Source organism: Macaca mulatta, chromosome 3, assembly GCF_049350105.2.
Source record: "Macaca mulatta isolate MMU2019108-1 chromosome 3, T2T-MMU8v2.0, whole genome shotgun sequence".
Taxonomy (NCBI): Eukaryota; Metazoa; Chordata; class Mammalia; order Primates; family Cercopithecidae; genus Macaca; species Macaca mulatta.
The window spans coordinates 110,794,447-110,822,097 of record NC_133408.1 but is presented as its reverse complement, the minus strand read 5'-3'; the positions used below and the strand labels follow the sequence as shown (position 1 = coordinate 110,822,097).

The window sequence follows — 27,651 nt, the reverse complement described above, 5'->3', positions numbered from 1 at the left end:
AGCTTATTTGCAACGTCTTTCTTTTCTTGGTTAATCTCACTAATGGTCTATCAATTTTGTTTATCTTTTCAAAGAACCAGGTTTTTCATTCATTTAGTTCTGTTCTGATCTTTGTTATTTCTTCTGCTGAGTTTGGGTTTGTTCTTGTTGCTCTAGTTCCTTGAAGTATATGACCTTAGATTGTCTGTTTGTGCATAAAGGTCATCCAAATTAGTAAAGAGGAAGTCAAACTAGCACTGTTTGCTGATGATATGATCATATACCTAGAAAACCCTAAACACCCCTCCAAAAAGCTCCTAGAACTGATAAATGAATTAGTAAAGTTTCTGGATACAAAATCAATGTATACAAACAGTATCAATGCTATACACCAGCAATGACCAAACTGAGAATCAGATCAAGAACTCAACTCCTTTTATAATAGCTGCAAAACAAAAATACTTAATACACCTAAGCAAGGAGGTAAAGGACCTCTATAAGGAAAACTACAAAACACTGCTGAAAGAAATCACAGATGACACAAACAAATGGAAGCATATCTCATGCTCATGGATGGGTAGAATCAACAATGTGAAAGTGACCATACTGCCAAAAGCAATCTACAAATTTAAGCAATTTCCATCAAAATACCACCATCATTCTTCACAGAACTAGAAAAAAAATGCTAAAATTCATGTGGAACCAAAAAAGAGCCCATATAGCCAAAGAAAGACTAAGCAAAAACAAATCTGAAGGTATCACATTACCTGACTTCAAACTATACTATAAAGTTATAGTCACCAAAACAACATGGTACTCATATAAAAATAGGCACATAAACCAATGGAACAGAATAGAGAACCCAGAAATAAAGCCAAATACTTACAGCCAACTGATCTTCAACAAAGCAACACAAAAACAAAGTGGAGAAGGGATACTGTATTCAACAAATGGTGCTGAGATAATTGGCAAGCCACAGGTAGAAAAATAAAACTGGATCCTCATCTCCCACCTTACACAAAACTCAATTCAAGATGGATCAAAGACTTAAATCTAAGACCTGAAACCATAAAGATTCTAGAAGATAACATGGAAAAAACTCCTCTAGACATTATCTAGGCAAAGACTTCACGAACAAGAACCAAAAACAAATAGATGGTACTTAAACTAAACAGTTTCTGCATGACAAAAATAATAATAATAATCAGCAGAGTTAACAAACAACCCACAGAGTGGGAGAAAATCTTCACAAACTATACATCTAACAAAGGACTAACATCCAGAATCTACATGAAATTCAAATCAACAAGAAAAAAAAAGTCCCATCAAAAAGTAGGCTAAGGACCTGAATAGACAATTCTCAAAAGAAGATGTACAGATGGCCAATAAATATATGGAAAAACATTCAACATCACTGATAATCAGGGAAATGCAAATCAAAACCATAATGTGATACCACCTTACTCCTGCGAGAATGGACATAATCAAAAATGATAGATGTTGGCATGGATGTGGTAAAAGGGAACACTTTTACACTGTTGAGAATGTAAACTACTACAACCACTACGGAAAACGGTGTGGAGATTCCTTAAAGAACTATAAGTAGATCTACCACTTGATTCAGCAATCTCACTCCTGGGTATCTACCCAGAGGAAAAGAAGTCATTATTTTATTATTATGTGTATACAAGTATCTTTTAAAAGATACTTGTATACACATGTTTATAGCAGCACAATTTGCAATTGCAAAAACATGGAACCACCCCAAATATCCATCAATCAATGAGTGGATATAGAAAATGTAAAGATATATGATGAAATACTAATCAGCCATAAAAAGGGACTAATTTTAAGGTGGTTCTATGTCACAGTTCAAATTCCGTATTCAATGACTTATTGCCTAAATGTACAATGATCTATCTAATCTCCTAAATGAGGCCAGAAGAAAAGAAGAGTGAGCTGGTAGAAAGAAGTCTAAGATCCTCCAAGAACTGAGTTTGTTTTCCAGCTCTGTCACTTACTATTTGATTATCAATGGGCAATTTATGTAATCTGTTTTAAATCATGGGCACTGAGGGAATAAGTGTTGGGCACCAACAGCATCTACTATAGAAGTTACTCAATATCTTCCCTGAAAGCCTGTGAACATACCTAGGCCTCTAAATAGTCCGCTTAAACTCCAGTTCTTTTGGAAAATGGCAGAGAAAATGATTATCAGATTTTAAGTCCATCAAAATTCCATTCAGCATTGAATACATATAAAGCATACGATGAGTTACGAATATATGCAAAAATTTGTATTCAAAATACAAGACAGAAAATGTTCATTTTTATAATTTACTCTTAGAAATCAGTCTTAGTAAGGCAGCTGGGGTTCTCTTCCTGTCTCAAATGTTGAACCCAACATTTTCCTAGCTTTGTGACAGTATTAGGTTCACACCAACTCTTTTGGATGCCTTCTTCTCAAAATCAAATTCAATATAGAGGGACAGAGACTGAGAAGCCTAGGATGAGCCAGAAAGTTTGTGACTGGCACATACTTGCCTGGGGCCCAAGTCACCAGAAGCCAAAAGTTTCCTCAGGAAAGAATGTGTTGTCAAATGGCCATCCTCCAGTCAACGGGGCCTGTTAAGAGAAAAACACATCAGTATTATAAAGCACCACACACAATGACTCATTTAGTCTCAAGATATGCAGGATCTAAATTATTATATCCCTTGTACTGGCATGGAAACCATGATTTAATACAGATTACATAAATTGCCCATTGATAATCAAATAGTAAGTGACAGAGTTGGAACACAAACTCAGTTCTTGGAGGATCTTAACCCTCTTTTTACCAGCTCACTCTTTTCTTGCCTCATTTAGGAGACTAGATAGACCATTGTACTTTTAGGCAATAAGTCATTGAACACTGAATTTGAACTCTGACATAGATCTACCTTAAAATTGAGCTAAGGCAAAATTGCAAAGTACCCATTTTTTATTAGAAAAATGATTTGATTGTATTTTCTTTTGTTTTCTAAACCTGAGTGTTCACCTTTCTTTTCTTCTATATCCCTGTGGCCTTCAATCAAATAACATTGGAATAACATTTGCCAAGTGTTTTATTATCTGTTGCTGCATAACAAATTACCCCCAAACTGAGAATCTTAAAATCATCATAATTATCTCACAGTTACGCGGGGTTAAGATGCCACGAGTAGTTTGACTGAGTGGTTCTGACTCAGGGTAGGTATCTCCTGAGGTTGCAGTTAAGTTGTTGGCCAGGGCAACAGTCACATGGGGTTAGTGGACCCACTTTTAGGATCACTCAAGCTGTTGTTGGCAAGCCTGTTTCTTGCCAGCCCATGTCTGCCCATCTCCATTTGTTGCCATGTGCTGCTTGATTGTTCTCACGACATGGCAACTGGCTTGCCCTGAGCAAGAAATCTGAGAAAGAGAGGTCAAGGTGTTAGTAGCTAGCATTCTTTTACAACCTCATCTCAGAAGTAACGTATCATCACTTTTGCCATATTATTTGATCCCACAGACCAACGCTGGTATGATGTAGGAGTGGATTTCACAAGGGTGTGAATTCTAGGAGGTGGGGATCATTGGGAGTGCCTTGGAGGCTGACTATCACACCAAGAAGCATACAGATATAGGGGCATTTTATTCCTTCTGTTGCTCCTCAGAGACTGGAAAGGGGATGCTTTTTGCATGTGTGTAAGTACACAATTCAATATACCTATTATGTCATCTTTAGTAGACTGAGCTCAAAACAGATACTAACATAGAATTGATAAGACATTAAGATCCCATCTCTGTACTCAAAGAGCTCAATCTAAAAGACCAAATATACCAAAATATATACATCAAGAGAAGTTAAGTGAGAGCTCAAAAAAGTATAAGGGGGTTCATATAATGATGGTAAGCTGCTGTACGCTTGGGGAAGAAAAAGACACAATACCTAGGAGAAGTGGCATTTGAAATGAGTAGAATTTCGCAGCAAAGATCAGGGCAAAAAGAAATCAAGAGAAAGGAGATAAAAGACTCCGAGGAGGGAAACTCACCAAGAATCTTTGAATCAGAAATTCTGGTAATCATGGCTTCACAACTATGGAAGTCCAGCAGGGAAAACAAGTTGCATGTAGTTTGATGTAAAAGTAGCTATTTGTAAAGCCTCTGATAGGCGCATACCCAAAAAGAAGGAAGAAAAAGATGTTAGATAGACTCGGCTTCCTGCTTGAGTTTCTCTAGTGGCTTCCCATTGTCTGCAATAAATTAATGCAAACTCCCTAGCCTTAAGACCTTCAAGCTGGCCCGCACCTTGGAGCCTTATTCCTAACCACTGTCCTGCCTCCAGGCCCCCAGTGATGCCCCAGCCTCCCCATTTCCTTATCATCCCAGGACATGCCAGGCTGGGTCCCAGCTAGTTACCCATTCTATTTATTCTGCATGGACCAGCCTGCACATCTCTTCTTCACACTGTTCCTCCTTACCTTTGCACATTCAAAGGTCACTTGGCCTAGAAAGATATTTCTGACTCTCCTCTGGACCCATCCTCATTCTAGCTGTAACTAAATGCATTGACATCTGGCATGGCATATACTCAACGAAATTGATTCTAAAAGGAATATTCAAATCCCACAACTGAAGTCATGATATAGTTTGACATCTTTTTTTTCCTTGGAAAAGGAAAATAAGAGACAAGTTAATGGTGCCTTAAACTTGATGGAATTTTCTCATTTGCATATTTACTCCTTCCCTGAGACTAAAAATACCTTGTGGTATGAAATAATTTCTTTTATATCCCCATTGCCTGTCACATTGCCCTGTATAATAAGCTCCCTATGAATGTGGGAGGCTGATCCTTAAATAGCTAAAGGAAACATCACTTCCTTCTACTTAGTTCCAAGAAGGGTGACCCTTATTACCCACGTCATTTCATTTAAAAGGGTCAGCATAAGGTGAATGAAAATTGTGTGATCCGTTGACTTTGTTACATCATTTGACCTAAAAACTATGACCTCCTTCCTTTCATGTCATATATCTCCAAATCTTCCTGGAATTAATCTCAAATTTTCAACAAGGGACTTAGAACTGTAAATATATCTGTAAATATATACAGTTGATAAAATGCCCAATCAATGAAGTCAGGCCTGAAGTCTAAGCTTTAATATTTATTAGCACGTGACCTTTGTTGGTTAACCATCCTGAACCTTAGTTTTATATTCCATAAAATGAGGGTAGTACAACTTACCTGTCAGGGTAGTTGTGATGCAGCTGCAATGACTGGAGTAGCACCAGGGTCCTTGGTCTCACACTGATTTAGATAAAATGACATGGACACATATGGAGTGGTTTTAAGGAGCAGAAAGTTTAACAAGCAAAAAAGAAAGCAGCAGCTCCCCCATACAGAGACAGAGGGAGGGAGGCTCCAAGAGAGAAATCCTGTGTGCAGCAGAAAAATGGTCGGTTATATTGGAGGCTGGAGGAGGCGGTGTCTGATTTGCATAGGGCCCGGGGATTGGTTTGACCAGGTGCATCATTCATATAGCCCAAGGGAAAACCTGGTCCTCCCATCTTAGTCTTTTAAAATGCAAATGCGGGCTGCCACGATGTCCTGAACACCCAGAGGTATCTGGAGGTGGCCGTGACACTGGGCACACCTGGTGACAAGAGGAAGGCAAGAATTGCCATATTGGGTGGACCCAGTTTCCAATGGCCTGCATTTGCATATCAAAGCTTGCCAACCTGGCCCTTCAAGCCACCTTTCTGGTTAGAAAAGAAATGGTTTGGGGGTTGCTTCTTATTACAGGAAAATTACCACCAAAAACCTTTACCCTTTCTAGCTACCTAAAAATTATTTCTTAATAACTCCTGTATTAGTTGTAAAGATTAACTCCATTACAAATATAAAACATCTAAGGTGGGGCCTGGGTATAGGAAGATATTCAGTTAATTTTAGACCATCTCCTGACACATAACAGAATGAACAACAAAAATAATGAGAAGAGTCCAAAGGGTCAGGTGAGCAGTGTGGGCTTAGAAATCCATTCCAACATCATACGAATTGGGCACTGAGATAATTGCCCAAGTTAATGATGTCAAAATGCAATGAACAACAATTCTTGTGGAGGATTTATTCTGCTTGAGTTTCTCTTTCTCTCCGTGTATCATTGAGTAACTTGAAGTTTGAATCTAGTTTTAACTATTGTTTTCCTATTGACCACAATATTTTTACCACAAAAACATGGGATTTATAACAATTTGACCATATCTTTTTCCTAATATTATTTTGGGGACCAGATTGTTGCTTTGCTTCCAGGCATTATAATTTGACATGTACTCTACAACAACCTTTAGCCCCAATGAGCTCTTAGTAAGACTATTTTATTTCCTCTAAACCTTTCCCATAGGTTTCACAACTTTCTTTTGAATGTTCTCCAAAAACTCTAAATCCTTACATTGCTTAACCATATTTCCCTTTCTCTTCTATTGTGCATTTCTCTGTGTTGAGAAGTCTTTGAGAAAGCAGGGAGTCCCTCTACCAACTGATGAATATTGGTATTAGGGAGCAGGGCAGTAGGTAGAGCAGAGAAGAAAGGAATTAAGAAATGGATAAGAAATGTCAGAGAATTAGGGGGAAAGAAGAGCAACAATTCTGATTTGTTGTCATGCAAAGATGGAGAGATTAAGATCAGGAGGGGATGTTTTAGCTGGCTTTCATATCAAGAGGATGAAGTGAAGGGATAAAGGTCCAGTTTACACAAAGAAGTTTAAAAGCCAGATGCAAAATCCCAAATCTTCATCATATACTGATAAGCCTTACCACACTAGTTGGAAAGGAGGTTCTAGACGTCAATATGGGAAGAGGTGGTAAACCCCTTTGATCTTTCATAATCTAGAAACAGAATCCCAGAACAATAAAACAGACAACTAATCCTACTATTTTCTGATCTTTTGGCTCTTTTGAATCATTTTTATAAACTTAGCTACTCTGTGGGGGCCTAATCCTTGTCCCAATATTCCACGTGGTTGAATGGCTGCCTGATCCAAATGCTTTGATCACACTGGAGTCTTGGAGTCTTTTCTACCCTTTTTATAGGCATAACTTTCAGAAATACTTTCTGCAAAAGCTCTGTGCTTTGATAAATAGATTTAAGTGCTATAATCACCAGGCATCTGAATGCAGATTAATTCATACAGCCAGATACTAGATCTTGTTCTGTCATGTTGTTTTTAGCCAAAAGTTGAAAGCTTTGAAGAATGTGGAGAAACTATGAAATTTTAATAGCCTTGGGGCACAGAAACTTAACACAAAGAAAGAATCGTCATTCATTCAAAGAGTATTCATGGCCTTGGTGGAAAGATTGATGACAAATTCTGTGATTAATTACAGTTGTTGAAGAAAACTAGAAGAAAAAAAGCACCAAGAGTTCTTGACTTAATCAAAGACAGCAATTTGAATAAATGGTCCTAAAGTCCACAGTAAGTACTTGGTCAAATGAACCACAATGTTACTTTGAATTCTAAGATTTTACCTTCATCCTGAAAAATAAAAATAAAAAAAAAATAAATGCCTGGCTGAACATTATTGATTTGATAGAGAAGGTATCAGTTATTTTCTTACATAAAAAGGACTCATAAAATCTAAGGGTTGTGATATTTAGGTTTTCTTGCCTGAAGGAAGGTCATTTCACAGTAACTTCCTGAAAAAAATGACTATATATTATGATTAGTAACTTATCCATAAAAAGGATAATCAATCATATGGTTTTGCTGTGTGTCCCCACCCAAATCTCATCTTGTAGCTCCCATAATTCCGACATGTTATGAGACTGACCCAGTGGGAGATAATTAATCATAGGGGCGGGTCTTTCCCTTGCTGTTCTCCTGATAGTGAATAAGTCTCACGAGATCTGATGGTTTTAAAAATGGGAGTCTCCTTCCACAAACTCGCTCTCTCTTTGCCTGCTGCCATCCACGTAAGATGTGACTTGCTCCTCCTTGCCTTCTGCCATGATTGTGAGGCCTCCCTGGCCATGTGGAAGTGTAAGTCCAATAAATCTCTTTCTTTTGTAAATTGCCCAGTCTCAGGTATGTCTTTATCAGCAGCATGAAAACAGACTAATACAAATAACATAAGAACAGGAATGAAATAATTGACATGAAGGACTCACCTGAACAATTACACCAAAAGAGCATCTTCTACTTTCTCTAATCTGGACAAAGCCCATCCACAATAGGCCAATTCTGTCAGAGACAAGGCTGATGGGAAGGTTCAGAAATAATTGCAACTTTTCTCCTCACATTTCTATGGAATCTTTTGGAGAATAGAAAAATAAATTATTTTAAGGCAGGGGTTCTCAAGTCCTGGACCAGTACCTGTCCATGGCATGTTAGGAACAGGGTCGCACAGCAGAAGGTGAATGGCAGGTAAGCCAGCATTACTAAGCCCAAGCTCCACCTATTGTCAGATCAGAGGCAGCATTAGATTCACCCTATCGTGAACTCTGCATTCAAGGTATCTAGGTTGCATACTCCTTATGAGAATCTAATGCCATCCCCCACCCACCGTGGTCCTTGGAAAAATTATCTTCCATGAAACTGGTCCCTGGTGCCGAAAAGGTTAGAACCACTGTTACAAGGTTTCAATAGGTAACTTGCATTCAATAGCTTGTGGTTATAGCTTCCTGTTTGGCAGAGGAAAAGGATATCTATATATATCTACATATAGATATATATATCACAGATCTTAGAGCTTTAAATTAAATATCAACTGTATGGAACTTGACTACTGAGCTTGAGCTTGCCACCATTCTTAAAATCATCAGTTCTACTTCCGTGCTATTTTTTACATTTATATATTATAACTTCATCTTCAATAAAATATAAATATATATTAGCTATTTTTCAATGTGGATTTTATGTGGTAAGTGTTCAGATCTAAGAATATTATCTGTTTCCCAAGTAATTGTTTTCCCTGAGTGAAAATTTTTAAAGCTTACTTATGTTAATTACAATTCTATTTTAACCTTACTAGATCTGTGCTATGACTAGAAAACGCTTAAGATGAAATTTATCCCATTTAAAAGTAAAGGGATAATAGTTTAAAAAAATACTCCAGTAAAGTACTAAGTCATGAAAACTATATTTTCTTGACACTTGTTTCTAAGATGCACATGCTTTAATCTTTTATAAAATATAAGCATTCTTTTATACTATATGAAAGAATTAAAACAGTGCACTTTATACACTTGAAACCAAAAGTTCCCATCCTTCCTGCTCTTTAAAGAATGGAAATTAGACTGCTATGTTTTTCTTACTTTTTTAGCAACATAACTAAACATGGTTTGGATATTATCGTTAAGTCTCATTTTTGGATCATCAAAATACATAAGTGTGTATATATATATAAAATAAAACTTACAAAGTATGTATGTGTGTGTGTGTATATATTAAACTTGTGAAGTCCTAAAAGCCTGGCAGAGTGGTAGAGACACGCAGCTGCAGTCCCAGTAAAACAAACCATATGGCTAATTAAAATTGTCCTATTGATCTCTCCACTAATTGCTAAAAAATACATACATGTTTTCAGTTAATCAGCTATTAGTTTGGCATTCTGCGTGCTACATTTTTCTCACCTGTTGTTGAGATTAACTCTATGATTTTAGGCTTTTATTTGTAGATTTGGGCTTTTTGCACTTTATAGACTTCTAAGTCCTTAAAGCAAGCAAATAAAAAAATGTAGCTCGATGAGAACACTGCAAGTTATAAAAGTGGTCCAAAGAGTTTCACTATTTTTTCCTTGCAATGTCAGAACAGGATGAAAAGCTAATTTGAGGCTATGTTTCCTTCCCTAGAAGAACTATATATATAGTTGACAGGGACCCATTCTCTTTTCACCCTTGCTGACTTACTACACTGTCCAACCAAGCCTTGCTCTCCTTCTCAATCACTTCTTCATGAACCTCTCCCCTAAAAAGTGGAGGTGAAATGTAGATATTCAAATTTTCCCACCATTTCAGAAACCACAACTCTTTCTAAGAGAAGGAAACATGAAAAATGGACAAAACACTGATCTAGATGTGCTTAATTTAGCAGTCATAGGAACTCCATATTTGTATATTTTGTATAGTTATGAATATTATGTAGTATAGGATGAAAATTCAGTAAATGAATATATTAGCCAGTTCACTTATTATCAACTATATATTGAATCTGAACCATGGTGAATTGATTTAGGACAAATATAGAAATAAAATAAGGATATTTAAGCCAAATTTCATTCAACTCTGTTGTTTAGTACAGACATTTTATGATTTGATGAAACAAGTTGTTTTCAAAAATAAATTATAAATTACATGGTGTGTAAAGTATATCAATAAAATATAAACACCAAAATAGTTTTACATGATGTGTAAGATAATAAAATATAAACCCTGGGTTTATTTTTGAGTTATGTAATGCTAAATAATAATTTTATCTTTTTACTTTTTAAGTAATAATAATTTTATTAAAAGGCCTGGTTTGGCTGTAGGCAAATAATTGATTACTTGGAGCAAAAAAAAAAAAAAAAAAAAGGGATGTGTTGGCTCTCATCACTTTCCTATAACTCATGAATATTAACATTTTCCAGAAGATTACTGCCCTTGGGGATTTGGGCTCTTCCTTTTCAAATCTATTGTTATGTGTATTATTTTTCCTTTCATTAAAAGAAGGCAGTCAAGACTGTTTAACTCAGTTTAAGAAAAAAAAAAAAACTCTTGCCAAGTTTCTTAAACCCCATTGTATACATGCAAGCTTAAGTTAGAACAAACAAAGATATGACATTACTGTATGGAGTCCAGTAAGTGCTTCTATTGTGTCTTCAATTCTCTTCCTCAATGACATTCTCATTTACTTAGATTTGTCTCTATCTTCACAGGTTGCTCACACTGAAAATCAGTTTCTTTTCCCCTGGTGCAAAGAACAGTGGCTTCTCCAAAACTGAAGTTGAACATTATCTGAAATATCAGGTCCTCCAGAAAAGGGACGTGTAGCCCTCTTTGTGATTTCTGCATTAGCATTACTCTCCTGACAAGCAGGAAACTTCATCAGAGAAGTCAGCCAAGGAACGTCTTTAAATGGAAATTGTGCAAATGAGGAGCAAATGCATTAAAAAGTTGCTGACGGGCATGAAATGCTTTGATGTGAAGACGGAAAACTCCAAGCAGGAAGGATTTTAAGCATTTTGAGTCTGATTGACTCTGTGGTTTCTCAGCAGAGTTATTCCATGGGCTAAAATAAATGCAGAAATGGTATTTTGAGACCACAGCTGCAGAGGGGATCGTGGTGAATTTCAATGAAAATCCAGTTGAATCTTGAGGTTTAGATCTTAAAAAAGCAAAGGACATGAAAGAAGTAATATTGCTTGAAATTTCATTGCTTATATCTAAAAGAAACTCCCATTTATTTTTAGGAGAAATGTTGAATCTTTGCAATGTGGTAGATGCTTCCACAAAACTTTCTCCCAAAATAGGAGATAAATGTCGGAAAGAGGCAATTTACTGAGTTTGCTGATAGAGGTGGAGTTTAGACACAGGCAAGCATACACAAGAGTCATGAGGTTTTTACATTATTATCTTTATAAATGAGTTTTGTTTGTTTTTCTTGTTTTGTTTTCTGAGATGGAGTCTTGCTCTGTCACCCAGGCTGGAGTGCAGTGGTGCGATCTCGGCTCACTGCAAGCTCCGCCTCCTGGGTTCACACCATTCTCCTGCCTCAGCCTCCCGAGAAGCTGGGACTATAGGCACCTGCCACCACGCCTGGCTAATTCTTTTGTATTTTTAGTAGAGACGAGGCTTCACCATGTTAGGCAGGATGGTCTCGAACTCCTGACCTTGTGATCCGCCTGCCTCAGCCTCCCAAAGTGCTGGGATTACAGGCATGAGCCACTGTGCCTGGCCACAAATGAGTTCCTTATAGTGGTCAATGACAGACCAATTTCATACAAAGCTTGCTTCAAAAGGCAATGGTTTGATGCCAATATGTTAGCTATTTACTTTGACCACCGTATGCATTAAAAAGAATAAAAATTAGGAATACTCAAGCGGAACCTCTAACTTAAATAGCATTTTCCACAAAAAGTGATGGAGGGATAGACTGAGGTTAAATGGAATCAGGTATGTGATGAGATCTCAGAAATATTTGCACAATAATGCAGATACACATTTTAAACAGACTCATAAGGATTGGAACTAATAAAAATAATAGAATAAAATAGTGATCAAGAATGTGTCCTCCTTAGTAACTGGGTTTTGAATTCTGGCTCCACAGAACTTTTCAGATATCTGACATTAAACAAGATACTTCAACGTTCTGTGCCTTCATTTTCTCTGCTGTAAATGGAGATTTTACTAGAACTCTATAAGATTATCATGAGAATTTTATTACTTAATATATGTAAAGCTTTAGACATAGTATATGGCACCTAGTAAGCACTCAATTAAATGTTAGTTATCATTCGTAGCAGTGTAGAATTAAAAAACAAAAATGGCAAACTGTAAGTTAGGCATCTGGCTCTGCAAACTAGTTAAATTCCACAGACCTTATTCTGGCCATCTGTAAAATGAAAGGGTTAGGCTAGATCATCTCTAAAGTTCCTTCCAACTTAAAAAAACATTGTTCAAAAACACGTTTTAGGAGTACGCAAAGTTTTTCAGCAGAAGGTGATGTTTTAGCAGAACGTTTTTAAAGGCACTTAATCACTTTCACAAAAATGTGTTTCATGGCTTGCACTTCCTCCTCAGTCAACTCTTGTTGGGACTTTACTTGCTGCTATTTGGCCAAAGTGACTTCTGTCAGGGTCACAAGGATTTCTATGTTGTCAAGTCCAATGGTCGCTTCTTTAACCTCTTACTACACTCGGTAGCACTTGACACATCTGAATCTGATTTTTCCTTCTTTCTCCAGTCACCAGCCAGAATTTTTTTTTTTTTTTTTTTTTTTTTTTTGAGAGTCTCTCTTTGTCTTGTAGGCTGGAGTGCAGTGGTGCAATCTCCGCTCACTGCAACCTCCACCTCCTGGATTTAAGAGATTCTTGTGCCTCAGCCAGGCATCACCACATCAGGCTAATTTTTATATTTTTAGTAGAGATGGGGTTTCTCCATGTTGGCCAGTCTAGTCTTGAACTCCTGACCTCAGGTGATCCGCCTGCCTCAGCCTCCCAAAGTGCTGGGATTACAGGCTTGAGCCACCACACATGACCAAGATTGTCTTTTTAATAAACATTTTATTTTACTCCTCTACTTAAAATCCTGAAATGGCTTTCCATGACCTTTGTGATCTAGACACTTTTGATCTTATTTTCTACCATCTCTTCTTGTTCTTCGCAGTCCCTTCAGCCATACTGTCCTTCTTTATGAACTTCAAACACCCCAAGCTTATTCCTTGGATTGGTGGGTACCTTTGCTTAGAATTTTCACCTTAAATCATGGCTGGCTCCTTCGTGGCATTGTCTCAGTATAAATGTCTCCTCCTCAGAGAGGCCTCTCTGATTAAATAGTACCCACTTCACTTAGTCTACCTTGCCCTGTTTCATATTCATAATGGAACTGTTTTATTTTTACCATGTCTATCTCCCTCAAAGAAAGTAAGCCCCATAAGAACAGGGATATTATCTGGCTCAATGCCAAGGAAAGATCCTCAATAAAGTTATTGAATGAAAAGCTAAAGAACTCAGTTTCCTTTGCATCATGTTCAAAGTGGTCTCTGCCTTCCCTAAATTTTAATCACCCTTATTGTCAGTTCCACTTATTTGATATCACACATCATTCTGTATTATGAATTTTTCCCACATGTCTGTCTTTTTTCTCCAATCATAAGATGCTTGTGGAATGAGACTATGAGACACTTCAGGTGTCTCACAATTATTCACTAAATGTATGTTAAAATATTTAAAGGGAGACAAATTGACTAGTAATTTACAAAAACCTAAATTACTCATGACTGAATAGTCAAAAGGAAGAAAACAAAAAAGTGCTTAAATGTTTCAATAAAAACATGTCCATCCAATGGTTTACATTTTCCTGGGCAGTGGGAAAAGAATGAGAGCTGGTCTTCAGTTTTCAAGTGGGTAACCCAAATCATTTTAGTTCTTTAAAAAATGGATTTGTTACTTAAGTTAGGAACAATCTCTCTATAGTCTAAATAGAGATCTAAGGAAATGCAATCTAAAGAAAATCTAGTCTTGGTTGAGTATGTTTCACTTTACATTTTACATACCTTCTTACAGCGAGTACTCATAGGCAAAAGTTCCACTGTCTACATTGAAGTCAACTATCATTTGTCTCTTTTGGACTTGACAGTCTGCCGTGACTCCCCACCATTGTACTTACTGGTTCAAACTCTTTAGTAGATCCTACCAGACTGTCTAGGATTAAGTCTTTATTTACACTTTAGTCTTACCTCTTATCATTCTCTCTCCCCTCAAGATCCTCCTTTGTCCAATCCCCACAGACACACATTCAGTTCTAGACACAACAAAAAATGCAGGCCCCCTAATGAACTCTACCACGATCCCCTCTACACTGTTTTCTCTTATTGACACATCCTGATCTCTTACCCACCCACCTAATTAGCCAGGTTAACTGTCCTATATTAGGTTTTTTGCCAAACCGCAATACTTTTGCACCAACCTAATAGATCATCTTCTCTAGCAGGCCTTCCCTACCCCTGCCTACCTTCCTGCCCAGATTGAATCAGGCCCCATCTATGAATTCTCATAGTACCTGTGCTTACCCACCATAGAGCACATATCACATGACTGAAATTTCCTTACCCAAGATGAAATAAATGAATAGCCCATTTCTTAATACTATGCTATAATATGGTTTATGCTCCCCCTCAAATTCATATCCTGACATTCTGACGTCCAAGGTGATACTATTAGGAGACAAGGACTTCTAGTGCTCTGCTCTTCCTGATCTTAGAAGGAAAGCATTAGCTTTTTACCGTTAAGTATAATATTAAGTATAGATTTTTAGTACATGCTCTTTATCAATTTTAGAAAGTTCCTTTCCATTCCTATTTTTCTTAAAGTTTTAATCATGAATGGGTATAAAATTTTGTCAAATGCCTTTTCTGCATTAATTAGTATGGTTTTATGATTTTTCTCTTTTAGCCTATTAATATGGCCAGCTGTATTAGCTGATTTGCAAATACTGAACCACCCTTGTGTTCCTGGAAGAAGCCCATGGCTCTGCCCTCAGTAATAAAATCAGTGCCCTTAGAAAAACAGCCTGATAGAGCATGTTTGCCCTTTTCACCATGTGAGTACACAGTTAAAGGCCCCATCTATGAGGGGTGGGCCCTCAGTAGATACCACTAGCACCTTATCTTGGTCTTTCCAGCCTCCAGAACACTGAGAAATAAGTTTCTGTTGTTTCTAAGTTACCTCATATCAAAGGTATTTTGTTACAGCAGCCAGAATATACAAAGATACCCTATAATACCAAAAACAGGCAAAAATGTACAAAAAATGAAAGCTTTAGGCCAATGTCCTTCAAGAATATGCATACAGAAATTATTAGCAAAATATTAGCATATAGAATTTACAATATATGAAGAGAATTATACTCCATGACTCTGTGATCTAGGGATACAAGGCTGGCTCAATATTTGAAAATCAATTAATGTAATCAACCATATTAGCAGGCTAAAGAAAACAAATCATATGATCAATCAATACAGAAAAATTATTCAACAAAAATTTCATACTCCTTCATAATAAAAACTCTTAAGAAAAAAAAAGCAACAGAAGAGAACTTCCCAAAATTGATTAAGTGCATTTACTAAAAACCTACAGCTAACACAATACTTAATGGTAGAAAGCTAAATGCTTTCCTCCAAAGATCAGGAACAGTACAAGGAGGTGACTCTTGCCACTCTTGTTCAAAATAGGGCTAGAAGTGCTAGTCTGTACAATAAGTCAAGAAAAAGAAAAGGTAGAGAAATGGAAAAGATCCTAAATTTAAAACATAATACTATGAAACTTGCAGGTTAAAAGCACAGAAAATCTTTGCACCTAGGGCTAGACAATAACTTTTAGATTTGATACCAAAAGCATGGTCCAAATCAGGAAAATTGATAAATTGTACTTCATCAAAATTAAAAAACTTTTGCTCTGTAAGAGATCCTGTTTCTCTGTTAGGACAATGAAAAGATAAGCTATAAACTGAGATAAAATATTTTCAAATTACATATCTGATAAATGAGCGCATAAAGAAGTCTTTAAAACTCAATAGTCAAAAAATTAAAAAGTCAATTGGAAAATGTACAAAAATCATGGAGAATAATTTTGCTGCAGATGGTGTACAGATGGCAAATAAGCATCCAGAAAGTTGCTCAACATCATTAACCATCAGGGAAATGCAAATTAATACCACAGTATAATTACAAAGCTCTCAGGATGGCTAAAATAAAAAATAGTTGACTACACCAAATGCTGGTGAGAATGTGGAAAAATTGGATCACTCATGTTTCTGATGGTAAGATAAAATAGCCTGGACCCTGTGGAAAACTGTTTTGCAGTTTCTTAAAAAGTTAAGCATGCAAACACCATACAACTGCACTCCCGAGCATTTATCCCAGAAAAATTCAAATATTCACAAAGAAGTATGTACATAAATGTTTATAGCAGTTTCATTCATAATAGCCACAAACAGAAAAAAACCCATGTGTTTCTTAATGGGTGAATAAACTGTGGTACATTTATACCTTGGAATACTACTTGTCAATAAAAAACAAACAATTGCTAAATAAAACTACTGGGAAAATCTCCAGAGAACTATACTAAGTGAAGGAAGAAAAATCCCCAAAGATTACACACTGTATGTCATTTATACAACATTCCAATCACAGAAATGGAGAATACTGGTCACTAGGCATGAAGGAAGGTGTGGAAGAATGTGGCGATGGGAGGAAATGTGTATGGCTGTAACAGGGCAACAGAGGCATCATTGTGATGATGGAAATGTTCTGTATCTTGTGTTTTTGAATGTCAATATCCTGGTTGTGATATTGTACCCAGTAGTTTTGCAGGATATTACCACGGAAGAAAACTAGTTAAAGGGTACACAGGATTTTTCTGTATTACTTCTTACAAGTGCATGGGAATCTACATTTATCTCAACGTAAGTTTCATTTTAAGAATTATATCCATATTTTCTGAATCTTTAATAATGTGTCAAATAGAATTTAACTGGGTATATTCTTATGATAGAAATCTACCTTATCATGCCCTTTGTCCCTTGAGTAATCATATATTACATGACTCAAAGGCACAGAAAGTCAGTAGGTAAAGAAAAAAGGTGTCTATCTATTTATCTGGAGAGAGGGTCTCACTCTGTTGCCCTGGCTGCAGTGGCGCTATCATAATTCACTACAGCCTCTATCACCTGGGCTCAATCTCCTCCTGCCTCAGCCTCCCCAGTAACTGGGACTACAGGCACCACCACATCCAGCTAATTTTTTATTTTTAGTAGAAATTAGGTCTCACTATGTTGCTCAGGCAGGTCTCAAACTCCTGAGCTCAAGCGATCCTCCTGCTTTCGCCTCCGAAGTGCTGGGATTACAGGTGTGAACCACTGTGCCCAGGCATGGTTTTTTTTGTTGTTGTCATTGGGGATTTTTTTGTTTTTTGTTTTGTTTTTTTGTTTTTTGAGACTTGCACTGTCACCCAGGCTGGAGTACAGTAGCATAATCCTGAGACATTGCAACCTTTGCCTCCCAGGTTCAAGTTCATTGTGCCTCAGCCACCTGAGTAGCTGGGACTTTACAGGTGTGTGCCACCATGCCAGGCTAATTTTTGTACGTTTAGTAGAGATGGGGTTTTACCATGCTGGCTAGGCTGGTCTTGAACTCCTGCCAGCCTCATTTTAAAACAGAAATTTTCTAACCAAAAATACACTCACAGGTTGAATTCAATGGCCCAGAAAAAAAAAGTGAAAGTATAATTGCCTTTATAATACAGTGCAATAGACCATAGAATACTCAAATCTTTAAATGGTTTGGCATTTCAATTAAATTGCTTATATTCTATGCAGACTTGTATTAGTGTTAATCCATTAGCAAACACTGACTAAAATTATATAAGTGCTATTAATTTTATTAGGAAAGAAAGAAGTATACTGGGGGTAGCTGAAAGTTAAATGTTGCATCAAAGACGATACAGCTGGTATCCAGCACACAAAGCCTCCTGCATTCTTAGTTCTACCTAGAAGCCACAAATGCAATAGCCTTTTACTAGTGTTACAATACTTGTATCTTCGTCCTATTCTGGTATCAGATAAAGCCAAGCAGGCAAAGGAAGCTTTCTTTTTTTTTTTTTTTTTTTGAGACGGAGTCTCGCTCTGTTGCCCAGGCTGGGGTGCAGTGGCCGGATCTCAGCTCACTGCAAGCTCCACCTCCCGGGTTTACGCCATTCTCCTGCCTCAGTCTCCCGAGTAGCTGGGACTACAGGGGCCTGCCACCTCGCCCGGCTAGTTTTTTGTATTTTTTAGTAGAGACGGGGTTTCACCGTGTTAACCAGGATGGTGTCGATCTCCTGACCTCGTGATCTGCCCGCCTCGGCCTCCCAAAGTGCTGGGATTACAGGCTTGAGCCACTGCGCCCAGCCACTAATGGTTATTTTTATAAGAGATAAATAGCAATGACTATTTTTTGGTTAGAAGCTGTACTTGATGAATTCTAACTAAATTTAAATATAGAAAGTATTAGCTCATCCAATATAGTAAATCTCTTGTGGACAATAAGTAGTTCAGAAACAGATTAGTCACATTGAAATAATTATTAACCTAATTCTTTTTAAGGTATTCATTACCATTAATATTCTCTTTTAAAAATTCATGGTCAGGTGTGGTGGTTCACGCCTGTAATCCCAGCACTTTGGGAGGCCAAGGTGGGTGGATCACTTGAGGGCAGGAGTTCGAGACCAGCCTGGCCAACATGGTGAAACCCCATCTCCACCAAAAATACAAAAATTAGCCAGGCGTGGTGGCATGTGCCTGTAATCCCAGCTACTCGGGAGGCTGGGGCATGAGAATTGCTTGAACCCAGGAAGTGGAGGTTGCAGTAGGCAGAGATCGTGCCACTGCACTCCAGCCTGGGCAACAGAGCAAGACCCTGTCTCAAAACAAAACAAAACAAAACAAAACAAAAATGCACTAAACTCTTTCATAACCATTCTATACTTTATTCTCACAGCAATACCACTAGGCAAATATTTCTATTCTTACCCATACTTTCTACCTCAGGAAACTGTGTGTTCTGTGAAAGTAAAGATCTTGGAAAACTTTTTGTAAGGCTAGACTGGGTGCCTAGGCTTAGTAGAGCATTCAGCAGATAGTTGGTAGAACCAGTAGCTGAACCAAGGACTAGAAAGTTTATTATTCAGTTTGAAGATTAGAAAATTTATCAGCTACAAATACTGTGAAGAATAATTAGTAATAAGCTTGACATTTTAATAAATGCCATAACTCTTTGTATTTCAACTTCCACTTTTATTCTTATCAGCTGAATATTTTTTGGATTCCTTAAAAAGAAAACTAATGAATATTTCTATATTAACAATAAAAATATTAACATTCTGCAAAGTAAGGTTTAGAATGGCATTTCATCAGGAATTATATTGAGACAATTTGTTGTGAGAGGATTTTATTTATTCTTTACGTATTTTTTTATGTAGGAAAGAATTCAGTTAGCTTAAACTCTTATTCAGAAAAGTAGAAGAACATTGCCTGGTAGATCCAGACCAGAGTTCATTTCTTAGGGAAATATGTAGGTGTAAGGGTTGGGATATCCAATTAACAATTCATAAACCTTTTGCAGAAATCCCTATCACTTAAACATAGGAATACATTTGTCATTCCTTAGGACTTAATGTTTACATTAAATGAAATACATTTGTCTGTTTTTCCTTGTTTTTTTTTTATTATTTTTAATCTCTGAGTTCTAGAGAGACAATATGGCACAACTATTTCACATTGATCTAGGTTGGCTGTGCCTTTGGACGTCATAACAGGCTGTCCTATGATTGATTAAGCATTCTCAGCCATTCTCAGGAAAGGATTTTCTGCTCCTCCATAACCAAGCATTCAAAAGATGCTGACATGCCAGGGTCCTCACACTTAGATTCCATGTCTATATCACTGATGTGGTCCCAGAAACTTACTAATAACCAAAATTTATGGATCTAAATATTTGTTACCTTTGGCCACAACGCTGCTGTCTACCCAAATCTGTCACTGTCAGGACCTGAGAGTTTATTCAAATAATAGGTGAACAGCTAGAAAGGTGGTACTATTTGTTAGATTGCTTTACAGCCTCCAAGACTATGTATGGACAGTTCTGAAGGAATGAACCATGAGTCTCCTCCTGGCAAATCTTTAATATAGTTGAATGGTATTTTTATATTGGCCATAAAAGTGTCATCTAAGTCGCTTTTAAAATCTTTATTGGAGGAAGTCGTATTTTAGGAAGTATTTGAATAGCAGTATTTTCAAACTGGAAGACCAAAGAAAGACATAAAGAAAAAAATGGTTCCAAGCACAGATGTAACTTGAAAAAAGCATCTGAAGCTGGAGTTGAATTATCAGGCAAGGACTGTAAATATATTTATCTAAGACAAGTGGTCTTTGATGAAGATAAGGAATTTATAAATTAATAGAGATAAAAATATTAGTTAAAACACCCTAAACCTTTAGTACTTTGAATAAGCCATATCCATTCCTTTTAGTTTTGTTATGCATAGCACTGAAAATAATGTAATGAAAGGAGATATTTGAATGTATTTAAGTATCATGAAATGATACTTGTAGTGATTCTACAATAGATAATTGTTTTATAGTATAAGTGACAGAAAACAAGCTCCACAAATAGAAGCATGAAATCCATTTGAAATAGCTAAATCAGCCAAAATTTGTGTTACTAACTTGAAATACATTCAATCAGTTTGTCAAGCACATACTCTCTTTATTTTCTTGACTTGGATATTTGGAGGAAGATGTAATCCATATGGTTTTTATTCTTTTGCACTTGAGGTATTAAAATGGGGCTCAAACTAAGTATTCACATATCAAGAGCCAGTTATTGCTCTTAAAACGTCTCTTTTCTTGATTAAAATATAATTCACACTACATTATAGCACAAAGTTGTTAATTCATACATCAACTCCTAGTCCAGAATACACATATTCTCTTAACATATCAGAAGATGTTTCAAGTGTTACAAACAGCCATCCAGCACAATTAAAGATAAGTTCTTGCTTTGTCAGTCACTATTAATGACCACTACAAGCCATGACAAAAATCATAAACAATAATTCCTATTTAGCTCTGAATTTCAAGGCTCAGTACATTTTATTACATATATCCTATTCAGATTTAGAAATTCTTCCTTTAAGCCTCTTATTCAGTTTTTACAATTTTATTTTTATCAAATATAGAGGATGCTACCATATGCTCTAAAAGACAAACAAAATACAAAGCAACACAAAACCAAAACACGTAACTATTTATGAGTATAAATCCTCATGTAACACTATATATCCCTTGGTTTCCAGATCAGCTTGTCTTGTTCATTAAATTTATTTTATTTGCAATGGTTTATGTCATTTCCCCCCTCATCAGATTATCTTCATTGCCACTTTTTGTGGAAAAAAAAAACAAACAGAAAGGAAGAAAGATCACGTTGCAGCACTGGGAGCAGATATCACAGGCTTCCTTGCCAACAGACTTCCCGAAGGCACAGTTGGCACATTGTCTGAGATGACAGACAAGATGCAAGGGACTCCTGTGACCCTTACAGGGGAAGCTTCTGCTGTGGCTGGTAGGATGGTAGCTTTAACTCATCCTCCATAATACCAAATGTCACTTTGTGGGGGTAGCCTTCTGGCATTGACACTTGTTTTAGTATGCCATAGTTCAAAGTACCACACTACGAAATAGCTCCAGAATGTGCCTTGTAACATTTAGTCACAATAAGGGCATTTACATTCTTCCCAAATATCCTTTAAAAAAAAAAATCAGTAGATTCACACACTCTTGAGTGAGATGCAAAATTGCAAAGGGTTCAAGATATGTTCTTGGTCCTTAGAACAGAAAACAAATTCTTCTTGTACTCTGTTTAGTGAGTTCAGTTAAGGCTATTACTTTCTGAGCTGCTTTATAAGCCAGGAGTCAGCCCTCTGCTGTCTCCCTTGACTATATATTCAATAAGGAGAATGTGATTATACAAAACTAAATTTTCCTGAACCATTATTGAAAGTGCCATAGGGATGTCTAATTAATAAGAATACTATAGATGAATAATCAGGATATTATGAATTAAATCCTGTCCCTCCAAAAGATACCTTCAAGTACTAAGTCCTGGTACCTGTGAATGTAACCTAATTTGGAAATACAGCCTTTGCAAATGTATTTAAGTTAAGGCTGTACTGGATTGGGGGAAGATGCTAATCCAGCATGACTAGTGTCTTTATAAAAGGAAAAAAAAAATGTACATAGACATGCAAACAGAGACACAGAAGAAAGGACATTATGTGAAGACAGAGGTGGAGATTGGGGTTGATGCTGTCACAAGTGAAGGAATGCCTGGGCTATGAGAAGCTGCAAAAGGCAGGGCAGGATTCTCATCTAAAAATTTTTGAGGCAGCATGGCCCTCCCAACAACTTGATTTTGGACCTCTAGTCTCTAGAACTCAGAGAGAACAGATCACTATTGTTTTAAGTGGTATTTTGTGGCACTCTAGGCAGCTAGAGGAATAAGTCTTTGAAGCTTGCAAGGGAGTTCTGGTGGTGTATCACAGTGTCCACTTCAATGGATTAATTTGTAGTCATAAACATCAATAAATCTGGATTTTAAAAGGGAATGAGCATGTTTTCTGATAAACTAAAATCAGAGTATGTTATATAGAAGATGCATAATTAGTAATGAAGATAGGCTTACCCAACCTAAGCGCCACAAAGAATCCTCTTCCAGAAATATCCTTCCAGGAGAAGCAATCTCTCAAGGTAACTATTTGTTACACTCTTAACTGTAAGGATTGCATAACCTGTCATCCATTGAATGTGAAGATCCTGTGCAAAAGCCTGGTATTTCAATTGGTAGTGCTTTTCAGGTATGGCTTTATAAGATAAGCACTGATGACAACCACTTATACTCACTACAAAGAGTTTTGTGTTTAGCCACTTGAGAACAGGGATCATTTTAGATACATCTTGGCATTCCAATAAACTGGCACAGTATCTGCCACAGAGTGAGTGCCAAAAATGGCTGAGGAAGTGATAGACATTAAATATTTATAAGTGGTTGGTTAAACATGAGGGAGATAACCTGTAAATGAAAACTGAGTAAAAGTATTTAATATTAGGTTGGTGAAAAAGTAATTGCAGTTTTGCAATTACTTTTAAGTTACATTACAAGTATGCAAACAACATAGTTTGCAAGGACATTAACATACATTATTTAATTTTTCAAAACAACAGTCAAATAGATATTATTACGTTTTATGGACAGGAAATTGAGGCTCAGGTAATTTCAAATGAAATTCCCAAGATCACATAGTTAATAAATACTGTAAATATGGTAGAAGTGACTCACATTTCAAATCTCCATGCCGTCTCCTATACTCTAATTGCCTCTTGGGGAAACACAGGCTGGGAGAAGACCAGGCCTCATTATAAACTGCCGAGTGCCTAGAAATTACTTACTTCAACTGTTTCTGTCACAGTTTGTCTACTTTAAAAGAGGTAGAGATTTTCTGAAACCACCTTTCTCATTTGAACAGTCTGAGAGTACATATATTTGTGCTTAAATCATACCATAAACTGTCAGGCAAAACAGTTCCTCTCTAAGTCCAAGGATTATACAACTAAGTTGTACAATTTAGTTGTATCATTATACAACTAAAACTTTAACCAGATACAGTCCCAAATGAATTATGTTAATTTACTCTGTTATTTCTCTTTTTAAGGTTACAGAAATTTTATGCCATTTTTATCTACATTATGCTGCAATATTCTAAATATCCCTAATTAAATCCCAACTATTTTGATGAAATATTTTCTTTAAAGTCATCATTTATTATCATCTGATATAAAAATCATTCCTACTAGACACTGGATGCTTTAACTGCCCAGCGTCTCTCTAATATGAAGTAACAGGTCCTGAACTCTGCCCCTACCAGCACGTCCTTCAAAACCATCACTGTGGGAGGAAGCATAAGAACAATGCAGCTGTGTCTTCCGGGCCCAAGCTTGGTGAATCACAGTACTTTCCTAGGAATCTGGAATTTGAACCTGAGAATCAGAGAGATGTCAGGGGTCATTCAAGCTGCATCACATAACTGCAATGTTCTAGGAAGGAGGTCCAGGATGCCTGGCTACCAAATTCCCTAAAGCTCGTCATCTTAATATAAAGTTGGTTTTAAGATATTCTGAAAGACTAGCCAGAAGTAAATCAGCCAAAAACTAACTGTGAGAGCATGAGCCCGACCAGAATAAAATTTAACTACCTCATTACAAATGAAATTTCAAAACCCATTCGCACATTTCATAATGAAACCCATCCTCTATAGTACAAGCCATGCTATGGATGACAAAAAAATTAATAAGTCACACTTAACACTATTGAACTGTATACTTAAAAATGGTTAAGACAGTAAATTTCATGTTACGTGTTTTTTACCACAAGAAAAATTTCTTTAAAACCATTCCCCAAAAGTAATATAGAATTAACACACTAGTTATGAATATAGTATTTATCCAGTTGAAGTTTCCTCTTTCCAGTTGATGAGGATTTAAATTTGTTGGTCATGACAAAGAGAGGAGGCTCCGAATGTGGCCCTGAATAATAATAAATTGTACTCTTGAAGAAATTGATATACACTAGCAGTGATGTGATGGTAAAAGTTTAACAATCAGCTCTCAAACAATAAAAAAGCTCTGATTTTGTGGCATTGGTAAGTTTCCATGACATAAATATTCCCATCGTGGCCCATTTCAAGCTAGTTACATGGCATCAGTCAACACAGAGTTGCAAAGAGATGCAGACCACTGGCTCTCTTGAGAGGGCTTCAGCATACCACGGGGGTCGTGGCCGAACAAAACCACCCCAGATATCTCCTGTGTCATTTCATTTATTTCAGGCTCAAAATGTATTGATGTAATGAAAGGAGCCTAATATGTATGACATGGCTACTGTGTGCCAGACCTGTTTAAAATGATCTAACTTTATAATGTTATGTACACCACTGAATTGTACATTTAAAGGGTGAATTTTATGGTATGTGAATTCTATCTCAACTTAAAAAAATGTTCTGTCTGATTCCTAATCATAGAATTGACTACATTTCAGGAAAGATTATTTTCCTTATTAAAAAAATCCTTTTAAGTTCGCCCAAATGAAAGATTGCAGACAATGAAAAGTCATTATCTTTTTCATCATTGGCACTGTTGTTACCTGAATACTTACCTAAATTGCATGCTGTAGCAGTTTACAGTGTTCACCTTTGGGGCATAGGTGACAAGAGGGTAACTTGGAAGTTTCTCCTGGTAGCTTAATGTGGAGGTGCAGTCCGTATACTTGTCAGCTCTTTGCCTTTCATGGGAGCTGATGCTGGTATTTGTAGAAGGTTATTGGTCCCAGCAAGAATCACAGTAGATAACTGTTCCAGTTATGCCTCAAAAGTACTCATGATGTTATAGAAGATGAGAGCTTCAATTTTTATCTGTATGATAATTTAAATATATTTAACAATTCTTTTAGAAAATTATATTCTGATTATTAAAACAATGATGCAAGTTACAATACTAAAGTCATAATATTCTGGACTGGAGAATGCCTACAAATTTCTTCTGATGTATTTCTTTTATAGATGAAAAGATAAATATCTAATAATAACTCTTTTCTCTTCAAAAGAGAACTAGAACTAGCAACTAGAGAACTCATTAGTTACTTGAACCCTGGCTCCAGCTTCCTCCTCACCACCCTGCCATGTGGCATTGAAATTTGGAACGTTTATGTTTTTCTAAATTCCTACCTTAATTTCCCATTCCAAAAACAGCAGACTTCTTCAATGAAATCTTCTCTATTTTGCACATTTTTGAATATAGTAGTTCCCCCTTATCCACGGTTTTGCTTTCCACAGTTCAGCTACCCAGGACACCATCTGAAAATAGGTGAGTAGAATACATTAAGATTTTTTGAGAGAGATCATATTCATGTAAGTTTTATTACAATATATTGTTATAATTGCTCTATTATTGTTGTTAATCTCTTACTGTGCCTGATTTATAAATTAAACTTTATCATAGGTATGTATTTGTAGGGGAAAACATAGTAAATATAGTGTTTGGTACTATTCAAAGTTTCGGGCATCTACTGGGGCTCTGGGAACGAATCCTCTGATATAGGGGGACTACTGTACATCTAGATATTTACATCATTAAGAAACAATGCTTGGAACATACTTAGGTTATCAAGAGTTAAGGCATATCTTTCAACTTAATATGGTTCAGCTCTGTGTCCCCAACCAAATCTCATCTACAATTGTAATTCCTACATATCAGGGGAGGGACTAGATGAGAGATGAATGGATCATGGAGGTGGTTTCCCCCAGGCTTTTCTCATGATAGTGAGTTCTCAGGAGAGCTGATGGTTGTAAAGTGTGGCACTTCCTCTTGTCACACTTGTGAAAAATGTACCTGCTTCCCCTATTCCTTCTGCCATGTTTTTAAGTTTTCGGAGGCCTCCCAGCAATGCTTCCTGTTAAGCCTGCAGAACTGTGAGTCAATTAAACCTCTTTCCTTTATGATTACCCAGTCTCAGGTAGTATTCTTTACAGCAGTGTGAGAACAGACCAATATACAACTCTCAATTTCTCACTTCTAATAATGAAACTTGTGACTTATGTCGAATCTAGTGTCCACAGCTTCAACTATATAAGAAAACTATAAGTTTTCATCCTATTCAATATATATGAATACACACACATATATATATATATATCTACATATTACCTCCAACAGTTGTTTTTGCACTGGTTCTGCCTTTAAAAGTAATTGGCGGCTGGGCACTGTGGCTCACGCCTGTAATCCCAGCACTTAGGGAGGCCAAGGCAGGTGGATCACCTGAGGTCAGGAGTTACAGTCCAGCCTGGACAACACGGTGAAACCCCATCTCCACTAAAAATACAAAAATTAGCTGGGGGTGGTGGCATGCACCTGTAATCCCAGCTGCTCAGGAAGCTGAGGCAGGAGAATTGCTTGAACCTGGGAGGCGGAGGTTGTGGTGAGCTGATATCGCGCCACTGCACTCCAGCCTGGGCAACAGAGCAAGACCCTGCCTCAAACAAAAACAAGTAATTGGCAATAAAGTGTAAAAGTCAACAATGTTACATGCTAGTTAGCAAAAGGAAAATTTTAGATTCCAACCATATCATCACCAATATAGCTAGTAATAGTGGCTAAACTTTATGGAGCATGACATTTCATACCTTAAATGACTGTCATAATTTTAAAAGTAGGAGTTCTTATTAATCCCATCTTTTACTCAAGGAAATTGGGAAAAAGAAAAGGTAGCTTGCCTACTACGTGTTGCAGCCCAACCTTGAACCCAGGTAATCATCTCTACAGCCTTGGGCAC

General features: G+C 36.8%; 3 long non-coding RNA genes across 3 annotated transcripts in view; 1 reads left to right on the top strand and 2 right to left on the bottom strand.

Annotated features, from left to right (window-relative positions):
• Window positions 1-12,323, top strand: part of LOC114676972 (uncharacterized) — an 86,166-nt gene extending 73,843 nt beyond the window's left edge. Inside the window, exons 3-4 of the long non-coding RNA XR_003728225.2 lie at window positions 7,367-7,455; window positions 10,895-12,323. This is a non-coding gene — a long non-coding RNA (uncharacterized LOC114676972). The remainder of the gene's footprint in view (window positions 1-7,366; window positions 7,456-10,894) is intronic.
• On the bottom strand, window positions 2,510-8,290 carry LOC106997517 (uncharacterized). Its single transcript, XR_013415915.1, has 3 exons — window positions 4,035-8,290; window positions 3,156-3,411; window positions 2,510-2,604 (listed from the first exon to the last, which is right to left on the bottom strand). It is a non-coding gene; the product is annotated as an uncharacterized LOC106997517 (long non-coding RNA).
• Window positions 12,324-20,958: 8,635 nt separating the features above from the next.
• On the bottom strand, window positions 20,959-26,192 carry LOC144340156 (uncharacterized). The gene is made up of 2 exons (XR_013415910.1): window positions 26,048-26,192; window positions 20,959-25,735 (listed from the first exon to the last, which is right to left on the bottom strand). It is a non-coding gene; the product is annotated as an uncharacterized LOC144340156 (long non-coding RNA).
• Window positions 26,193-27,651: the final 1,459 nt, after the last annotated feature.